Here is a 22,327-nt window from a genome sequence, read left to right on the forward strand (position 1 = left end):
GTGGGTAGCCTATCCCTTCTCCAGCAAAGCTTCCCGACCCAGGAATCGAACTGGGGTCTCCTGCATCGCAGGTGGATTCTTTACCGACTGAGCTATCAGGGAAGCCCACAGTTACCTGAAGTTCTGACCAAAGCATATAGAGGAAACGGGGGCTTCCTGAATCTCTGGTAGATTCAGTACAAGAAGCACATTCAAAGAATTGCAGTGGAGTTCCCTAGCTGATACTTTCTCTGCTGGAAAGCTCTGAGACATCCACAATGAGCAGACCTTATATCTAAATGTGGATACAGACTAAATTTTGGCTAAATCATTTTCTGAAAATCAATAAAGATATGAATATTACAGACCAGAATTTTCTTTTATCATAGTTTTGTAAGATATTAAAAGATAATTAGAATAAAGGAAGGGCTCCTGCTTTTACTTACTCTGCCATAGCATTAATTAACACATTACATGTTTATATGTCTTGCATATAAGAAAATATGAAATACAAGTTTTTACCTTAGTGTTTGTAAAAATTTGGCCAAATGTCTGGCAAAGGCACCAGAAAAATCTGGAGAATTCATGGACACAGGCAGTTGAAGTGACATTAATTTTGCCAACTATTTCTATAAGCTGTGGTAACCTGAATAAGAAAGAAAGGAAAATTGGCAGGGGATACAAATAAATGACTGTTTCCTTGCCAATTTCTGAAACAATCCAAATCTAACAATCTCTTCCGCTTTTCACAGCCAGTAAAATTAGAACGCAAAGGAGTTGTTTGGGACCCTTTGAAAAAGTCTTAACTTTATATTCTGTAAACTTCTTACATTTTAATAGATTGTCATGAAATATATGGAACCTTAATGGCAGAGTTCTAAGTGTGGTGTTAATAAGACTTAAGTCAATGGAGGTGATACTTCATACAAAAGCTTGGCTCACATGGCACCATATATTTTAGCCTCAAAAATGAGAAGTCTGGATGTCGTTTACAATCCACTGCCACTTTTAGATACTAAGGGAGCAGACAGGTCTTTATCAGTAATACAGACACAGATAAGCACAGATAAGCAACTACATGTCTACAAGTATAAATCTTCTCTCCTGAAGACAGTTACCACAGATGACGCCAAGTTATGTTTTGTTATTTTTAAAAAAGTGTTTTGCTATATTTTGTCCCTCAGTTCCCAGGCTAAATATCGTGAGCTATCTTCCATTTGAGTAGCTGAGATGTACCCAATGAACATGGAGGTGGTAACTCACAGCTGACTGACAGCCCTGCCAGCCGGTTGTACCCTCGTGTTCCAGCTGGTGGTCATAAAGCTGTAGTGGCGATGCCAGCTGCTCACGACTTCCAATGGCAGTAGATTCATCTTGAAGAGGTGACACAGGCCGAGGGAACCCACTGTAAACACAGAGACGCGAAAGAAGTCATGCAGAAAACGGCGGTTTGGAAAGTTAACTCTCTGATCAGAAGAAAAGTAAGGTTCTGCCTCCTAATATCTATTTAGCATATTCTAGACTTCAAATACAAAACTAAAATACATTAAATCACTTTCAGAAAAAAATGAAATGTAGTTGATCCCTGCACAATCAGTATATATAGTCAGACCTTTGTGTCAGAGATTCCTCCACACCCACAAATTCAACCAACCATGGACCAGGCAGTACTACAATATTAACTACGGAAAACTATCCATATATAAGTGGATGTGTACACCTCAAACTCCTGTTGTCTAAGGGTCGGCTGTAAATTTCTCTTGCATGTGAACAAATTTAACAAATCTCAAAAAATTAAGATTTTATGAGACTAAATATCTAGTAAATAAATACTGAAATGAAAGAGTTTGCCAGTAAAAAGCAAAACTTTATTTATTTTAAAATTTGCTCCAAAATAAGATCTCAGTTAAAATATGGATTTGAATTTAATCCACCAGACTGCTTATGTCAATAAATAGTAACTACAATAAGATATTTCCTTCATGGAGTAAGAAACTAATAGGTTGAGAGCAGGGAAAAATTGTTTAATACCAGAGAATAACCTAAAATACACTAAAGCTTGAGCTGAACAGGATTCTTAAGTATTTAATCTCCAATATTAAATGCTTTATTTAGCAAGTTTTCCATAGTTTGATAACCATTAAGTTAATATAAAGTGTTAAAAGCAGTGACCAGTAAGATAAAGCCATATAAAATAATAATAAAAAATTATTATAAATATTATAACCAGGGTCTCAAATACAAACTTTAAAAGTTTTGGGGGAAAACTGAAAAAATGACTTTAATGATTGTGTAAATAAATAATGAATATACATTAGTATATTTTCAAATTTGAACATATCAATAAATTTATGATCCTACTGATTAGATTAGATTAGATTCCAGGTCTTAGCTGGCTCTTAAGTGAAGAATGCTACCAACAGCTCAACTGTTGGAGAGAAATTCCTAGTGGCCCAACAGCTCCTGCATAGAGGTTAACACCCTAAAAAGACAGAATGAAGGATGCAGCATTTTCTCAAAGCATATGAATGGCTTAATGATAATCACTAAACTTAAGAAAACATGACACAAATTTTAAAATGCTGAAAGACAAAATTAAGGTGGTATTATCTTCCTATGCTTCCTAAGGTACTTAACAATATCTTAAGGACAGATAAAGGTTGTCCCTTGTTAGTTAAAGTCTCTACTTGCTATCATAATACACAAATAAATGAATTTAGGTAAAATGGTATCCCACACTCTCTGAGATTTCTGCATGAATCATCATTATCTCAACCTAGGAATCAAACAGATTTGGACAGTAAGGGATAGTTGTACCTCATATTTCTATATCATGTCAAAGCACATCTGATCATTTCAAATAGGATTATATCATATTGGTCACAATCTGTGATACTATGATGGAATGCATATTATTCCTTCAGAAATATGACAAATTACTGAAAAACAGTGGAAGAGTTAAGAGTCAAATAGATAATGTTAAGATTTATTATAGGAAAAGTGAGGTCCAAAGATTTAAAGCGAGGTCCAAAAGAAGTAAAACAAGAAATAAGCAATTACTTGGATTGGATAACTCAGGGGTTCCCTGGGGGCTCAGATGGTAAAGAATCCGCCTGCAATGCAGGAGACTGGAGTTTGATTCCTGGGTTGAGAAGATTCCCTGGAGAAGGGAATGGCTATGCACTCCAGTGTTCTTGCCTGAAGAATTCCATGGGCAGAGGAATCTGGTGGGCTACAGTCCATGGGGTCGCAAAGAGTCGGATATGACTGAGCAACTAATACACCATGGATAACTCAGTTGTAAAAGATAAGTAGTCGGAACGGTAAGTCTGAGGTTTAGGAACCTACCCTATCCATTCTCAATTTTCCAAGTAAAACTGGGATTCTTACAGTATATACCATTTTTATGCGATGCTTCACGCATTGTTGGATATACTGCTTCATATCCCAGCGATTACAGGTGGCCCAGTTTACTCTATATGGAAATTGTAACACTAAAAACACTTGCGTTTATACTCCTGTTTATTAGAAGCCCAGAAGAGATATGAATAATTTCACAAATCTGAAAATCTCATACATACTAATAGCTTGTCTATAGCCATTTATCCTGGGGGTTGGGTGCTTTGGGGCTACCACGTGCCATGGATCAAAGGTCACTTACTGGTTAGCTGGACTCTGAGCTAAGAAAATAATGGCTTTTGTTATCAATTTCATTTATTCCTGAAAATAAATTGTATTCTTTTTTCTGGGGGAAAAAAAAAAAAACTGTGCTGCATATGCTTATATCCGTATCAAGGACACAGCAGGAAATAGCAATTACACTTTCTTTCCCCTACTGAAAATAACACAAAACAGCTGAGGAAGAAAAAATATACAAAGAAAATGAAAACGAAAAGCTTCACGAACTGGCCCTGGTAACTATTAATTCAGCTCTGAAAATAAAAGAAAACACTTCTGACTTACCACACTGAAAAAAAAAAAAAGGCCACAAAAAGGCTCTAGATTAAGAATGGAGAGGAAGAATAAATACTGTAAAATAACACCATGAGGCTTATCCATAAATGATGAAGCCAGGTAGCTCCCCTTAGGTATCATACAATCTCTGACCATCAGTTCCACACATATAATACATTTCAGTAATTATGCTGTCATACAGTGACTTGTGGAGAAGGAAATGGCAACTCACTCCAGTAATCTTGCCCAGCAAGTCCCATGGACGGAAGAGCCTGGTGGGCTACAGTCTTCGGGGTTGCAAAGAGTTGGACATGATTTAGCAACTAAAACGAAGTGAATTTTACAATTTTAATCAAAAACAATTCTGTGGGAAGCTAAGCTGTCAATGTTCTACATCTCCCTTCCATAATTTAAGCTCAATACCTTCTATCTGTGGCACATCACCATGAAGCTTGGCTTTGCTGGAGAAGGGTGCATTCTGTAGCACTAATGCAAAGAGATGGGATCAAGGACTGAAAGGCAGACAGATACATGTGGAGCTTATGTTCATCCAGCCCGTGCTCGCCTTCCTGAAACATAAGCAGGTGGAAGCTAATTTAGTCTCCTGAGAGTACGCATTTATGATGCTCTTCCTTTCGGTGGCAAACAATAAAACATTGAAGGACATGTGTGTTAGCCTCACAGTAAACCTAATGGAGATGACCAAGAATCTTTTCTGAATTGCTCTGAGTATGTGAAAATATGAAGAGCTAAAGCACTGTGGGGGCTTCCCTGGTGGCTGAGAAGGTAAAGAATCTGCCTGCAGTGAAGGAGATCCCGGGTCGATCCCTGGATCAGGAAGATCCCCTGGAGGAGGAAAAGGCAACCCACTCAGTATTCTTGCCTGGAGAATTCCATGGACAAAGGAGCCTGGTGGGCTGCAGTTCATGGGGTCGCAGAGAGTCAGACACTACTGGTCGACTAACATTTTAACTTTCGCGAGGCACTGTGGACGTAATAGAATCTTTTGTATGGAAAACTTCAGGGTCAACATCAGTCATTTCATTTGTATGGAATTTCTTTCACAGGTTTTTTCTTTTAAGAGGGTCTTAACTTTGGAAATTTGAGAAGTCAGGTTAAAGATATTAAAGTGATCAAAGGAATCATTTTAAATGCTCAACTGTTAAACCAGCAGTAGGACTTATTATTTTCCTACCTCCAAACTCCTTTCATAGATTTGATGACTCTATTTGCCAGTATTTAATGCACTTTAAAATAATTCAACGTAAAACGCAGAAGAAATTTCAAAAGGAAACAAAAGAAAGAGATAATAGAAACAACAACCAAAAAGAGTAAAACAATCACTATGGTACACAGAAACCAAGTATTAAAGTGAAAACTAGAATCACTAGAGATAAAAGCATTTAATGCTGCTCAAATCCACTTGGGATCTCATTATAGTATAAATAACAACTGTGTCAGAAATACCAGATATGTTAGGTTTTTTTTTTACTATCAAGTTCTAAATTAGCTAATTTCTTTATGGACCATTACCTGTGCTGAACACTGCAGCTATGTTTAGCAGCAATGTGGAATTAGCTGTGTTATGGAATGGAACAAGGAAACCCGGTATGGATAATTCTCAGATAGAAGGGATGCAAATATTTTAAAAAAGATACTTGAGAAAAATTCCCTAGGTTTCATAAAAAGAAGTACTCCAGTCTAGCTGTCTATTTATCGTCTTCAACATGCATTTTGAAATTTATAGGGAAAAAAGTCCAATTTTTAAATTAGATAAATGCACATACATACATGTAAGACGATATACAGAATAGTGTGTATATATATATATATATATATATATATATATATATGTTAAAATACTTTATGTTAAGAGTCTGATAAAGATTCTTAAAATCTGGGGGTAGAAAGGGCAACAGTGTCATTTCAGAGGCTGATATCTGATCCTGGTCCTGTCATTTGACAGCTGTGGTAAGTTAAACAGTTTCCACACCAAAAAAACAAAATATAATTCAAAGAGTTCTAAGAATGAAATAATAGATATTATTTATAAAATATGGTACATAATGTGTACATAATACATATGAACGAAATGTTAGTTTTTCTCCTAGACGCTGAGACTTTTAGTACAAAAATTAGTTTCGTTGTATCGACTTTTCTTTTGTTGTTAGGAAGAACGGAAAATTCATTTTAAATAAAAGAAAATTTCATTTTAAAGAGTGAGGGCATGAACGAATGCAGTGAAATAAAGTTAAAACATTTTGACATTGTGTAAACAAGAAAACTTTGAAGACTCATATTTTAAGTTATCTCTGTATTCTGGAGACTGAAGCTGATACTTTATCTACAGTATTCAAGTATTCAGAAGAGGTTTGGAAGAGGCAGCGTTGGGAATAGTGTCAGAGTAGGTGCCACAAAGGTGCTATTTTAGCTAACAAAGTCAGATTGTGCCCTTTCTCATTAGCTTCAGTCAAGCAAAACTTCCTCAAATCTCTCTTGGCTCCAGGCCAATAGAATCTTTAACGGGTAATTAATTAGAATGTTCAGCAAAGTGGTACTTTCTATCTTTGTTTCCCCAACATTCTTTCAAGATGCCTTAAAACACACCTTTAAAATTTCTATTAACTGTATAAATAAAGGAAGCATTTACCCTGAGAAGTTTTTCAATCTTGTTCAGCAATGTGGGTATTAGGTGAGACTGTAAATTTCCAAGTTCTGTAGTCCAGGCGGCATAGGCTGGTAAAAATACTTGATGTGTGGCACTCACTAACGACTCTTTCTGAGGGATCACCCAAGGCTGACAGCAACAGTTCAAAACCCTGCCAGAAGGAAACAGACACAATGCAGATTTAAAACAAAACAGAAGCCTCAAACACACAACAAAATGTAATAAACATACATACCAATATATTTAGAAGGCATTTTAAGCAAGAAAGAAGCCATTCATAAGCCTGCCTTCCCCAATTTCTTTAAAGAAAAATGTCATGTATCCATTGAGGGAAACCAGAGAGAAAATGGCAAGCTTCTTGCCAATTTCCTGCCACAAAGCTGTGGCAGATACTATAAATGAATCAACGCACTTTCTCCTTGAAATTGCAGAATTGAAACCAGGGAGCCAACTTTAACTTGCTCAAGTTGACCCACTTGCCATCCCTACCATAGATTATGGGGTATCTGAATCAGAGGTTTGGGATATTACACCATTTGGAATTTTATAATGGAATAGATGGGATTTATTCTGAAAAGCATACCTGCTGATATTTGTCTGGGTCATCAATGTATCCCATAATGATACCAAGGCTTTTGATCACAGCTTCTCTTACCAAACCTGCCTTATCTTCCATTAACATTTGTTGCAACACTGAAAGAACCAAGGAGCTACGGATCTCTTTCTGAAATAAACAAGAACATGTTTTACTATTTATTTATACTAGCAGCAGAAAAGAATAGAAAAAAATGACAGATAGCCATGTATTCACAATCCAGATTAAATATATATTAACATGTTGCTATGTTTGCTTCAAGTCCTCATTTCTGAAACACAGAAGACATTATAGACACAGCTGAAGTGCATGACTCTCTTCCACCCTCCCCCTACCCCTAATTCTCCTCTCTAAAGATAACAATTACCCTGAACTTGGTATTAATCATCTCCCAGCGTATTTTTGTATTTTTACTACGTATGTGCCAATCCCTGAAACCTTCACAGTGTGCTTTTGGCAAATCAACAGTCACCACTCTGCCATAAACAGACTCTTCTGTGTAAAATGACTATTCTTTCTATCACTACGGAACTCAGAAAAGCACTGATAGTCATAACAACAGGAGGGATTACAAAAATCACTCTGGTAATCAAAACATTTGCCTGGGGTAGGAGTATGGAAACTAAAATCCTGGTGTTGCTAATTTTTTTGAAGAACTGAGGGGGGAAAAAAAAAACAGAATGATAAAATATGAGAGTAAACTTTAAAAGTGCTTACAAAACTGCATGGCTACTTTCAGATGCTACTATTAAATATAATGTCAACTACTATTACGTCTTAAGTTTCATACAAATTTTACCCCATGGATTCAGCCTAATTAATGTCTGAGGTTGGAAAAAAGTGTCATTGTTCTCATATTCTTGCTCTTCCTTCCCTTTTTTGTACCATTATTGTAACTTGATCAATTTATAAAATTCTTTAAAACCTCAACTGGTTTAGGTCACCTTTACATTTAACAGTTACAATAAAAGGAAATGACCATTTCTATAAATCTCTAGTCAGTGTGATCTGGTATGCAGAGCAAGGTCTGAAAGACATTTTTAAATATCTAGTTTTTGTTTTGATTTTTAAAAACAAAATATATGTAATCATAGAAAAGTTTGGTCACATTTAGGGTGGTGAACATACCTTTTGGTACAGCCTTGTTTATTTATCTTTTAGGTTAAATACTGCTTCCCAACATTTCTTTAAAAGTGTATTAAAAGGGCTTTTGGGTTGATATCTACACAGGCAATAGGACAGAGGTAAGTAAACCTCAGCTGGGTATTTGCTTTGCAGCAATCAAGGCTGAGGTCAACTGTGGCAGTTTCCATATGCTAAGGAAACCCACGGGACAAGTTAGGAGGCTTCACGCCATCTGAGCTATGACTACACTGAGGTTTTACTGCTACCAGTTACAGTAGGGTAATGAGGCAAGTGGAGATTCACGCAGGAAACATTAAGTCCATTATTAATGCTGCTTAGCATTTTAGTACTAGAAGCAGCGTGGAACAGTTTCTTCCTTCTTTGAGAGCATGTCATGTTCAGCTGTCTCTTGGAACAATAAATAATAGGATGCTCTGACTCACTCATGGATATCTCCCTATACAATTTATCACAATAAGATAATTTTCTCTGAAAAGATAGGAAAACACTAAAACAAAAAAAAGTTTATGCCCAGTTCCTGGTGGAAGTATGGGAAAATAAGAACTTTGATGCACTGCTAATAGGGGTTCAATCTATGATGTCTTGGTTGGGGGCGATTTAACACTGTCCAAATAAAAAAATGCACATGTCAAGAGAAGCAAGACACAGAGGTTTTAACAATATGTGAAAACTTGAAATGCATGGATTCCCACACAAGAGATAAATAGATCATTGTACAGTGTGATTAATTCCGAGTAAGAAAAATTTTAAAGATATAAAAATGTAAGCTTGCATATGCATGAATTTTTATTTTCTTAAGTATTCATTAAAAGCCATTAACCACAGGTGTCTGTCTTTGGAGAGAATGACTAGGGCCAGGGAAGTCTTTGATTTTCATCTGTCTGAAAATTTATTTTCAACAACAACAACATTTCTGGGAGTGGAGACTATGAATTATTCTTGAATTATTATTTGCATTTTCCTGTATAAAAAGAAAAGATAAATTTTATTTTTTAAAAAGACAATTGTCTGACTCTTGCGTTTCTCAGTCTTCACTCACCCTCACACTAAAGAATGTGAGGGAATGGTAAATGTAACATAAACAGCTCATGTATTGTTGCACAGTTCCAATTTTTGTACTCCTTTTAAAAGATCAGTCTTATGGAAATGACCCTTCAAGGCAGCGGTCAGCAAACTGGGCCAAAAAGTCTCTGCTGCAACTCCTCAACTCGGCTGTTGCAGTGTGGAAGCAGACACAGACAAGTCACAGAAAGGGTGTGGCTGCATGCCAATAAAACTTTATTTATAAAAACAGGCTGTGGATTCCATTTGGTCTCCAGACTGTACTTTGCCAAGCTCTGCTTTAACTTACCATTGTTCAAAGGAAAATGACTCTTGATGTCACCTCTGGCTTCCATCCCCTGTAAGCCCTGGACCCGTCAGGAGACCCCTCAGGAGCACAGCGGGCCAGCGTGCTCAGTGTTCTTCCTGGCGGGAGGCCCTTGGTCATTTAGAAACTAACAAGCACCTCAAACAGCTTTTGTTTGGGTGGGGAATATGTCCTGACATTTATCGTATCAGAAATTAAAAACGAGAAATTTCAAATTATTAACTCATGAAAAACAATCCACTTCTTAAAGGTTAACAGGACTAATGAAATTGCAACTTTAATGGAAATAACTTTAATCAAAAAAAACTAGTGAGAGGAATAGTGCTGCTTTATATTGTGTTGCAAATCTCAGTGATGTCTGACTTAAAAGAAGACAGGTAGGATCGTCTTATCTACTCTGCCTTCAACTGTATGTTGCTTGGGTGGGAGTGCATAAGAAAACCTGGCCTCACAGAAACACGTAACTGAGAAAGGGAGAAGTATCTTCATAGCCTCTTCTGATAAGAAAAGACCCTGTCGAGCTCTGAATGGTGAATACAAGTTTTCCAAAATTCTTGTTCTCATTAGAGGTTCTAATTTTATCATTGGCGATGAAAATTGTCTACTTGTTTTCCTTGAAGCAAGGCTCCATGTCACTTATCTTCATGAAAATGTCTGCCACATACCAAGTTTGATAATCACAGCTTCTTTTTCAGTGACCTGTCAGGCAAAACTGGTGTCCCACGAGAAAAGCAGCTGGTTCAGCTCACAACTCAGACTATCTGAGTGCTTGCTTTCTGCAACAGCCATCATAGTTCAGAATGCAGCAAAAGGGCTTAATATCAGTATCTTCCAGCTGATTATACAGAATGTTTAAAAAAAGGCATACTTAGGGTCAAAATTTAGTAGAATTAATAATTTCACTGATTCACCAAGTTTATTATTCAGTGAAGTTGACCTTCTGTGAGTGCCCTGTAGTGAAGACTATGATCATTATCTGTCTATCTGGGGGTCACTGCTTTGATCAGCGCTAAAGCACTGCCACTGTTGCCCATTACAAATTTTGCTTGCACCAACTCTGTAACTGTCAACACAGAGAAAAAGACAAAAAATGTTTTAATATTGTTATGAAAATAATTTTCATCTCATGGACCTCTTCGAAAGGATCAAGGAACTCCCCAGGGTCCTCCGACCAAACTTTGAGAATTCTTGATGAGGTTTAATGTATTTATACTCATGTAAAATCAGTGGCTAATGTTCCCCTCTGTCTGCAATGTCACATGGTATCAATGTGAGCTTGCTTTATTCAGCTCAATTTCTTCCTTTGTTACGACAGAATGTGGATTAAAATTTATAATAAGACACCTGAAAAAAGGGTTTCTCTACTGCTAAAAAAAAGAAGGAAAAGTTTTGTTTTTGTTTTTTTTTTTAAGAAAAATTACAATTCTTACAGGAAGGTAAGGTGCTGGCTCCACAAGATTCTGCCACAAGCAATCTTCTTTCTGGGTATTTGTGATTAATCTAGAGTAAAAAATAAATAAATCAAACATAAACAAAATACCCTCCCTTCCTCCAAAACAGAATTATTTTTCACCACAAATCCTGTTAGGAATGCAATAAAGCTTCTTTCTTTCCACTTCTGAGGATACCTATACCTGGATCAGGATTAAGGGACTCAGGGAGAGCCTAAAAAATGAGATCACAGGGGCTATCTGTTGAAGAGAAAGAGGATAAAGCAAAGATGAAAATATGGCAAGGTGTCTAGAGATTGTAGGCTTGCCCAAGACAGCTTTCCTTAGGCTGTCAGGAGCAACCTTTTCCTTCCCTAGGAACATTATTGGATTTTCAGATTTGGAAAATCCAGCTTCTAGATATTTACTGATATGGCCTACAATATGTACCAGGAATGATCCTTCATTCCTCTTTTTTACCTCAAGGATTAAGTTGCAAATCATCAGTGATTTAACCAGAGCTCCTGACTGGTGTTATGACTTTGTTTTTAAAGTAAGCGATGTCAATATTCATTCCTGCTTGCATATGTAAGATCATGGGGTTTTACTATTATGTAATGACTACACTGAATCATAACAAAAAAAATGACAAAAACAAAAAAAATGACACATACTGGGTTTTGTTCCCATATGTCTTCTTCATAGAATAGAAATCTTTCTTTGACTGGAAAAGAAGTATAGCTGTCTCATATTCCCATATGAAAAGGTGACATAACTCATTAAAGTACTGGATGCCTAAAGTTAAGAAAAGAAATTGGGGACACATGGTTTTCCACGGCAGGAGTTCACTGTGTCCCCCTCCGCCTGACAAATAAAGCTATTCTTTCCTACTTCACCCAAAACTTTCTTCAAGATTTGATTTGAAACTTGTGTATAGAGGCCAAGCTTTTGATAACAGTTATTACCAAACTAACACTATTGGTCTCAGTTTTCTCAATGGTAAGTAAAAAAGATTGAGCAGATGATCTCTAAAGGTCCTTCCTTGTGACACTAAAAGAGCCTCAATCCCATCAGTAGAAGTAATGTTGGTTCTATTCACCTCTACAGAGCCAAGCAGTCAAAATCTTATGTGATTTCAATTTACTTTTCAATTTACTTATCAGGGCCAATTATGAAAAAAAACTTCTGGGGGCACAGTGGTAAAGAATCTGCGAATTGCAAGACATGCAGGTTCAATTCCCTGCAGAAGGAGATGGTAACCCACTCCAGTATTCTTGCCTGGAAACGTCTATGGATAGAGAAGCCTGGCAGGCTGTACAGTCAAAGGGTCACAAAGACATAGGGTCACAAAGAGCTGGTCATGACTGACCAGGAGCGCTATCAGGACTTTGTATTTAAAGTAGAAACCACAGAAGCATAACACTGTGAGGTCAGCATTTGTGGAGGTTGATTACTTAGTACTCACATTAGAATCAAGTAAATCAAGTAGTTGTGCTAACTTCTAATTTTTAACCAGTTTATAGATGACCAATCAAGAAAGTTAGTAAAATGTATCCAAATAGTGTTGCAGGGAAGAGCCAGTTCCGACCATGCTGGATCACTTTCTTTGACTTTAACCTTTGCTTTTTGTTGCTTTTGTTACTATAATCATACATAATGTCCTGCCTCAGATGCCCCTCTGCTTGTTAAACTGAAGTGCCTTTGTTCAGCTCACAGAAAGAAAAATCTGACCCTACCTACCTGTGAAAAGAAGATATTAACACTTCCCATTTTGCAAGACTGATGGCCCTTATTACTTCCTCCTTGGCTCTCCCTCTCCATTCTGCCTTTTTACTTCAGTTCCTCACCACTTTTCTCTCTGGTTCTATAAAAGAACCTGGCATCCAGACCCCTACCAGATGGTGTTTTGCATCATAGTTTTTTCTTCATTTAATACTATAAGCACATCTCCATATCATCAGGTAGTTTTTATTATTTAATGCCAGTAGTAGTGTAGAAAAAAAAAGAAAAGAAATTATGCAGCAATCTACTGGGCAACAAACTAGAGGCAGGCGGTTGACAGATCGCTGATGTCCATGTTTATTCGGGTTACAGAGAAAGAGGGGGCAGGGGAGCTGTTGGTAACTGAGATCTCGGAGTTAGACTCAACCCAGAAACAGTAACCTCAAGACAAAATGGTTTAAATGTCATAATACGTTACACATAAACTCACACGTTTCTTTAGTCTAGCAGGATGTCTCAAAATTAAAGGTACATACAACAATCAACTGTATTCCTACATACTTTCAATGAACAACCAGAAAAATACAGAAAATTCTATTTACACAATAGTATTAAAAAGAATAAAATACTCAGGAGTAAACTTTAAACGTTATGTACATTATATTCTGAAGACTAAAAAACATTACTGAAAGAAAATTTAAGAGACCTAAATAAACGGAGAAGTGAAGTGAAGTGAAAGTCGCTCAGTCACGTCTGACTCTTTGCGACCCCGGAATTCTCCAGGCCAGAATACTGGAGTGGGTAACCTTTCCCTTGTTCAGGGGGTCTTCCCAACCCAGGGATCACTCCCAGGTCTCCCACATTGCAGGTGGATTCTTTACCAGCGGAGTAAAAAGCTTGGATTTTACTCTTCACAGTGATTCCACATGAAGAAATTCATGCATCATTGCCAAAATAAACGGAAAGACATCTTAAATTCATGGAATGAAAGGTTCACTATTGGAATGGCAACATTCTCCAGATTGATCTACAGATTCAAGGCAATCCTTACAATTTCAGCTGGCTTCTTTGCAGAAATTGACATGTTGATCTTAAAATTTACACAGAAATTAAAGGGATTCAGAATAGCCAAAACAACCTTGAAATACAAGAATCAATTTAAGGGGTTGGGGCTTCTTTTGTGGGTGATGAAACTGTTCTAAAATTGACAGTATTGATGGCTGTGTATCTCTGTGACTACTCAAAACCACTGAATTGTAGACTTTAAATAGGTGAGTTGTATGCTATCTGAATTACAATCTCGATAAAGCTTAAAAGAAGATGGAAAAACAATTTTAAAAGACATGTACATATATAGAACTGTAGAGAACTGTAAATTCAGAGTTGTGTATATTGTTTCCACCTTAACTTGAGTTTCAGTGGTTAGAATCTCACCCTAAATTAGTGTGCATTACAATCTACAGGTAACATAGGGACTGTCAGAGAAAATATGAGTGTATATAATGTTCCCTTTCAAATAATGTCTCTAGATTACTAAATTAGTAGATGACTCTACTAAATTTTAAAGAAAAAAGTAAATATCTGAAGAAAGTGGGAAGAGAATTCTCAAAGACCATATACTTTAGCAATATTCTGGAGAGTAATATTTTTTTCTTAAGCAACAAGTGACAGAGCAGGTATAAATAAGGCCATGAAATCTGTCTTCATAAGTAAGAAATTCATCTTTTTACGATGGAACAATGAGTTACTTAATGACCTAAATGTCAAGTGTACAAAGTCAAAGATCCTGAATTCTAGAGAAGACAGGAATATTCAATATAAAACCCAAAGTGTTGTTAGTAAATAGTGAGTTGAATTATAAATATACAGACTGCTTACATCAAAGGTTTACACTTTATATTCTGTATATATTTGTAATATATACAAGTATACAGTATATACAGATACTATGTCTATTATTTACCCCCTTACTTATACATACACAGAACCTCTTGCTTTCCCTGAACTCATTAGTGTTTTTATATTTTTTTTGTATTTTGTATCTCACTTGATTCAGAATAAAGCAAAACACCCCAGACATTTCTTAAGCACTGTTAAACCACCAGGCTGGGCAACAGAAATAGTAGCATAATTTATATCCCACACATTTCCTAATAGCATTTTTATAACATGAGCATTGACAATAACCTAGAATACAACAGCTAGAGAAAACCCAATACAGCGTTTACCTGTCCCAACACTGTGGTAAAAGTCCAGCATCAACACGTGTGGGCCCAACGTGACATGCAAATGCCACACAGCCCGTCAGTACCATTTGCCTGAGATACAGAACTAATGGATGTAGACTAGCATTTGCATTAGGAAGCACAACTAGGACTAAGGGTTAAAAAGAGTCAGCTCGAATTATCATGGAGTACAACTACTTTGTACAATCAAATTTGACTTTTGACTTTTCCCAGTAGATAGGCTGCCCCAAAGGAGTGAGTTTCTTAAGACTAGTCCTTCCAGCAACGGCAACACCATTTGAGAGATGTTGTGAAGAGATTCTCTACTGCTGTAAAGCTGAATCTCCTAAATTAACTTCCCATATATATAACACATTCTGAGATTATGTTTAATGCTTCCATTTCTAATGAATTTCAGTTTCTAGTCACTAAATCAATCTATGATTACTTTCCCAGCATTCCTATAATTCAGTTTCCCAGGTGGCACAGTGGTAAAGAATCCACCTGCCAATGCAGCAGACCCAAATGACATAGGTTTGATCCCCGGGCTGGGAATGTCCCCTGGAGGAGGAAATGGCAAAGACAGAGGAGCCTGGCACGCTACAGTCCATGGGGTTGCAAAGAGTCGGACACGACTGAGCAGACAGATTTCTGTAATTAAAAACTATGATACCGTATTAGTAAAATGATACTTAAGTGAGAATTTTTGGTACGGAACCCAAGATAACTGTGGTAGGCAGCATCTGACATGACTCCTAATGAGGTCAGTCTCCCGATAGTCATGCCTGTGTGTAATCCCATCTTGGTGAGTGTAGACTGGACCCAATGGTTTGCTTCTAACGAACAGAATAATGGCCAAAGTGATGGGATGTAACTTATGAGATCAGGTTACAAAGGCCTGTGACATCCATCTCATGAGATGGTCTTTTCTGCCTCCTCCGCTGGCATGCTCTGAAGACACTACCACGTTGAATGGTTTCATGTGGAGAGAAACTGAAGGCAACTTCTGGCTATAAGTCAGTGACGGAGGAACCAAGGCCTGCAGTCCAAAGATCCATGAGAGACTGAATCCCGCCAATGACCAGCCACGTGAACGAGCTCAGACGCAAATCCTTCCCCCATGGACCTTCAGGTGACCACAGCCACAGACCACACCTTGACCACAGCTTTATAAGAGACCCAGATGAACTGACTCACATAAATCATAATACAAGTGCTACTTTAAACCACTTTCTTTTGGGGTAATTTATTATAAAACAATATATAAATAATTAATATGGTAGTTTCACTTGATGATAGATTTATAATTCAAAATTTTGAAAAAGATTTTTCACTTTTCAGAATGAAGGTACATTTTAAATGACTCTGAAAGTCAGAATGGAAGTTTCTTTTTTTTTACTTCTGATTATCTATGACTTCAAAACCAGTAAAACTTGATGGAAAAAAAAGCAGGTTTTCCATAGATGTTTCAAAGCAGCCAACTTTAAGGAAAACCAAAACAGAATGTTTAATTCATATCAACTATAAAAGCAATTACTCATTGCTGTTTCTTAAAATATGTTGATTTAACTGCAAATTGAAGAGTGACTTTATGTTTCTACTTAGTTTATCCAAGTCAGCTATAACTGTTCTCTCAGGCTGAGGAGAACAATGACAGACAATAGGTATATGGGCGGTAGGAAAATGTTGAGCCAATATGTCTTCATCGTATATGGCAGTTTCCTTTCACCATAACCTTGTAATTTTTATCTATATGATTTCCCTTTATACTTATGTCATTGTCTTCTCTGATGGCTTCTCAACTTTTCTTTTTCTATTTTCTCCTACTTTAGGAAGGCATTCACTTTAGAAAGTGAATAAAAGAAAAATGGAAAAAGAAATTCCCAGGCTTTAAGATAAGACATTTAGCTTCCCACTACAAATTTCTTCATTTCTGATCATTTCTACCCCTACTAGTCTGTTAAAATAATAGGAGTCATATACATGGGTTTCAGAAATATTTGATAATTATAATAAATGAACTGTTGAAATTTAAGCATTTTGAACAAATGTAAGAAGTATACACTTGTATAAGACCTTCACGTGAAATAACTTGAAACCGTGAGTCACCATCACTATATTAAACATGTACAAATTTGTTCAAAAAATGTTAAGCCCCTCAAAATAAACTTCTTAGTCAGCAGAATCGAGTCACAATTGTAAAAAGTAGGTCAGTTTTGAAATATACTTGAAAAACAGAAAAGATCAGATGGCTACAGATTATTAATAGCATTGGAAACAGACTCCTGTGATAGTAAAAATACTATTTCTACTTGTGGGAAATCATAAATACTGTTCCTACTTGTGAACTTATTTGACTGGTATTTGACACAATGGGCTTCCCTTGTGGCTCAGCTGGTGGAGAATCCTCCTGCAATGCAGGAGACCTGGGTTCGATCCTTGGGTTGGGAAGATCCCCTGGAGAAGGGAAAGGCTACCCATTCCAGTATTCTGGCCTGGAGAAATTCCATGGGCTATAGTTCCAATACTTTGGCCACCTGATAGAAAGAACTGACTCACTGGCAAAGACCCTGATGCTGGGAAAGATTGAAGGCGGGAGGAGAAGGGGACGACAGAGGATGAGATGGTTGGATGGCAGCACCGACTCGACGGACATGAGTTTGGGTAAACTCCCGGAGTTGGTGATGGACAGGGAAGCCTGGCGTGCTGCAGTCCGTGGGGTCGCAAACAGTAGGACACGACTGAGCAACTGAACTGACACAATAGGTGAAAATATGGTGTTAGATATGGCTGCTAGCAAAGAATTACCAAAAACGCAATATAGCTGACCATAAAACTGGACAGTCACACAAGGAAGCTTGTGATTCAGTAAGTAAAGTAATATCTGATTATATGTCAAACTTATGCTAATTTAAAAATTTTGCTTTATTTTTTAGTCATATCAAATATAGCTAACAATTTAGCTTATTCAAATAAATAACTTTATTTCTGAAAATTGGAAGATCAACTGCGAACATGTTTGTTTAAATCCTGATGTATCTTGACCTGAAGTCACGCCGATAGGTACTTTTGGCCACCAGATGGCAGCTGTTAGCTTTACATGAGGAGTCTGTAAAAAACGGGCTATGTAAATTGAGCGATTTTTGCCCTGCATTCTAAACATGACAGTGTAATAAGTAGTATGTAATTATTGATTCAGTTTCCAAGATAGGAAATAGCATTTTCAAGGAGAAGATAAAATATTAATTTTCCTATATAGCACCATCAAATTGTCCTCAGAAAATTTTCAGTTTGCAAAGAATGGAACCTGATTGACTTTCCCTTACTTCTATTCAGCTAGCATGTATATTAATCTTGACTGGATCCTGAAAAAAACATGTCTCTCTGCTTGCTTAGGTATATTTTCATAAGGGTAGGAAAGAGATACATGTTCACAGAATTTAAAAGTCTATATGACTTTTTATTCTCATGGTGGAGAGAGATTCCTTGTGTTTTAAATTTGGGGCTTGATTTGTCTTATGGTTCACTTTATGATTTTCCAACATTCTCAGAAGAGGTAAAAATTTTAACAGTCAGTAAAACAAGAACTAAAATGATATCAAGTTACCTAATCTTAATGTACAATTCTATTGTTTTGCTAACATATAAGCAAAAAGTATCTGCTTATTAAGATAGAAAATTACAATGTGGAAACATTTCAACAGCTCAGTCTTGTCCAACTGGTGCTTAGTCTGCTTACCCTCCACTAGGATATTCTGTTCATGTTCACACTTGCACAGCTTCTCCTAGTGTTTAAAAGTCTACTTTCTGGGGAGACATCTATCACGATTGCCTGAGCAAAAATCCCACTCCCCTTTCTTGCAGAAGTCTCTTGGCTATGTGTCTTGTGCCCCTGGCCCCACCACTCTCATGCCCCTCACCACCCCCAAGTACAACTCATTTCTCCACTCAGGCATCCTTGATTGTGGCGTTTGAATCAGGACTAAGCAAAACACTGTATCCCTCTAGCCATACCAAAACTGCTTTACAGACAGCTTGGTGATGCAGACATTCCTATGTTAAATATTTTATTTCTGGTAAAGCATAACTATTAAGAGGCCATGCTGTATCTAGTTCATCTGTAGGGGGAAAAGGGAAATATTTAGGAGTTCTTGGAAATCAAATGTGAAAGAGAAAAGCAAAGACTTAATGGAATAATTAGCAGTCCAAAGATAACTAACACAAAAGTGCAGAAGTTCAGCGTAAGCAGTTGGAATGACAAGAAGGAAAACACTGTAGGGCCTTCATTGTGAACAAGGTCAGTGTTTCCTTTATTAAAAGAGACCTTAGACAGAAAAGATGGCATTGAGATTAAAAAGGTAATCATGATGCCAAATTTAAAAAATGAGCAAGTCAACATTATATTTATTTCCCAAAGAAGTAGTCAGATTCCACAACTGCTCATCATCTGGCCTCTTGATCAAATTGAAAAGTATGTGGAGAAGCTGGTCTCCCTCCTTAGGCTCAGGATGCGGGCAGGCTGCACACAATATGAGGGGGATCAACTCCTTAAGAAACAACGAAGGTGGAAAAAGTCAAAGTAAAAATGCATTGCAGAATATGCTTTTCCCCCCAAAGTATTCATAAATGGAAGTTTTAAATGAAATAAACCTCAACATAGAGAGGAGCATATTTTTATTTTGTAAGGCTGATAATTCAAGAGAAAAACATAAACATAGGTGCAGAAGGTGCACATCACAATGCAATAAAGTAACTTATGATTGAACTCACCTTGTTTTCTCATCCAATACTTCCCAAGGGTCTATTACCTTTTACACTAAGTAACATTTTATCTTACTATAAGCTGATATAGTAGTTTAAATTTTGAAAGTGCTTTTACATAAAAACTTGCAGAAGTTAACTATATTTTAAAACCTAAAATGAAGAACAGAAAATAAAGATAACCCTTCGTACTTCCATAAGCACAGTAGGATCAGAAATAATTAATAATTTTATACCCTTAGCACCTAACCTAGTGGCTAATTAAAAAGACCATCTTCATAGGTGTTGAAAGCTCTCCATAAAAGCATCTGCAGAAATGTTCTATTTTGAAGTGAAATTTTTAAATATTTTGTTCCACTTTCAACATACAGAGGTAAATTTAGTATTTTCAAGGAAACAGACAAGAGTTTATTTCTCTTTTACAAAGTATTTGAAAATTAAAGTTTTTTCACATTTTAATTAAACCGAGGCAAAATCCTAAAATACATTTCAAAGATATTAATGTTTTTCACTTTTGAAGTAGATTTGCAAATCTAATGAAGTAAAAGCTCAAAAGTGATAAAGTATATTTTGGAGAGAAATCCTCTAAATGATTTTGCAGATATTTTCAAGAAATCACTATGATATAATAAAAAGGGTAGAATGATTATTCTCATTTATTTTTCCCACCTACCTCCCTACCCACCAAAAAGTACTAGCAGATTTAAAATAGGAATCAATCACTATGTATGAATGCATGACACCTTAAAGAAAAGTCTACATTATTCTGAAGATGCTCCCTTAGAAACAGATGATATGCTTTTAGAGAAGTTGAGACTGAAACTAGGGCATGAGTAGAAGTCCTTTCCATTATTTCTAATGTCTTACATATATGATGTTAAATTAGAATTACTCGATATAAACCTAAATTCAAAGCACAAAGATGTAGATAAGAAGAGGAAAAACAAATCTGAGAAGCAAAAACAAATTTAAAACACTTATTCTGCCATCTTTCCATGGCAACCCACTCCAGTGTTCTTGCCTGGAGAATCCCAGGGACAGGAGAGCCTGGTGGGCTGACGTCTACGGTGTCGGACACGACTGAAGTGACTTAGTAGCAGTAGTAGTAGGTTTTAGATTAGTGAATAACTGAAAAGTGGGGAAAATAATTTTGCACTGGGAATGGAACAGTATATGTATGGGTCCTTGTATTTTGATGTTTTCCAAAGATGCTTACTCTGAGGCTTGATGGATGAGGACCATTAATACCAAGGATCCTTAGAGAACCCCACTGAGATGCTAAGGACCAGTGATACTAGTGAGAGGACTGGGATGACACATAAGCACATTCCACTGAGAGTAAACGTTTAAGGATGAAAAGGCAGTTATTCTAGAAAGTACTAACAAAAAGAAAATATCTTAATGCCTGAAAAATCAAAAAGGCCCTAAATATTTAACTTGTACTTTTCCCTCATGGCCAATCTTTCTCTCCCATGGGTTTTCTTGCTTTCCCCTAACCCTTCTTCCTGCTTCCCAATCATCTCCAAATATTCACTCTTAAACTATCTCACTCTACTCTCTTCCTATTGCATTACTCTTTAAAGAAATAAAGTTATGAAGTGTAGGTAAGATACCACTCTAACTGCAACTACATGCATACACCCTATGTTTAAAATACAGAATAATAGTTTGTTTCTTTATCTCAAAAACAGGTATACCAAAATAACTGTTACTGTTTACTTTTGGTGCCTTACATTTTCTTTTCCTTTTTTCTTTTTTTTTTTAAACCACGAGGCTCAGTGATCCTTATTCAAAGAGGAATTTTATGTTATACATTACTGTAATTAATCTTTTAACTGGAATGTGACTACAGATGTGCCAAACCAGGAATGCTAAACTCAGAGTTCGAAGAGCTCCTGTCTCAAAACTCCTTAAGTACCAAAGAACCCAGTAAAAACCATGAACCTCTCTGAGTTTTTGTTTCCTCATCTGAAACATACAGGAATTAAGCTGAGTACAGAAATCAAATATACATATGTTTTATCATTTTCTTATCTATTGCTAATAAGATTGTTAATTTTCCTTTCTGAGATCAAAGCTAGCCTCAAAACCCTTCTCAACACAGGAGCCATTACCAACCAATCCAAACTGACACATACGAAAGGGAAAAAAAAACTGTCAGTCCTTGTCTCCTTGAACTCTAAAATTCTGTGAATTTAGGACTTTAGAGAGATGTTCTTCCACTCTTCTCAATCACAGTTAGTAATAATTTACACTGCCATCTGTTTTTATTTCTTGCTGGCTAAAATAGCAAATGTGGGAAGTCAGTGCCAATACACTTTGGTTGATACTCTACGCCAAGGAGAACGGGGACATCCTGGCACCTTGATGGCTGTGGCAGTTATAAAGTGTGCCAGATGGCTTCCTCTTCCTGAGCATCGCAGAGCTGAGAAGAGGTCCAGAAGGTGATGGTAGGAAAGAGTGGAAGCTGTAGTCTGT

General features: G+C 36.7%; 1 non-coding gene and 1 pseudogene across 1 annotated transcript; both read right to left on the minus strand.

Moving 5' to 3' along the window:
• Positions 1–4,315: 4,315 nt before the first annotated feature.
• The window catches only part of LOC122708028, a 95,456-nt pseudogene continuing 77,444 nt past the window's right edge, over positions 4,316–22,327 (minus strand).
• LOC122708372 lies at positions 13,744–13,815 on the minus strand. The gene has a single exon (XR_006345154.1). It is a non-coding gene; the product is annotated as a small nucleolar RNA SNORD36 (small nucleolar RNA).

The sequence above is a fragment of the Cervus elaphus genome, chromosome 14 (genome assembly GCF_910594005.1).
Source record: "Cervus elaphus chromosome 14, mCerEla1.1, whole genome shotgun sequence".
NCBI lineage: Eukaryota > Metazoa > Chordata > Mammalia > Artiodactyla > Cervidae > Cervus > Cervus elaphus.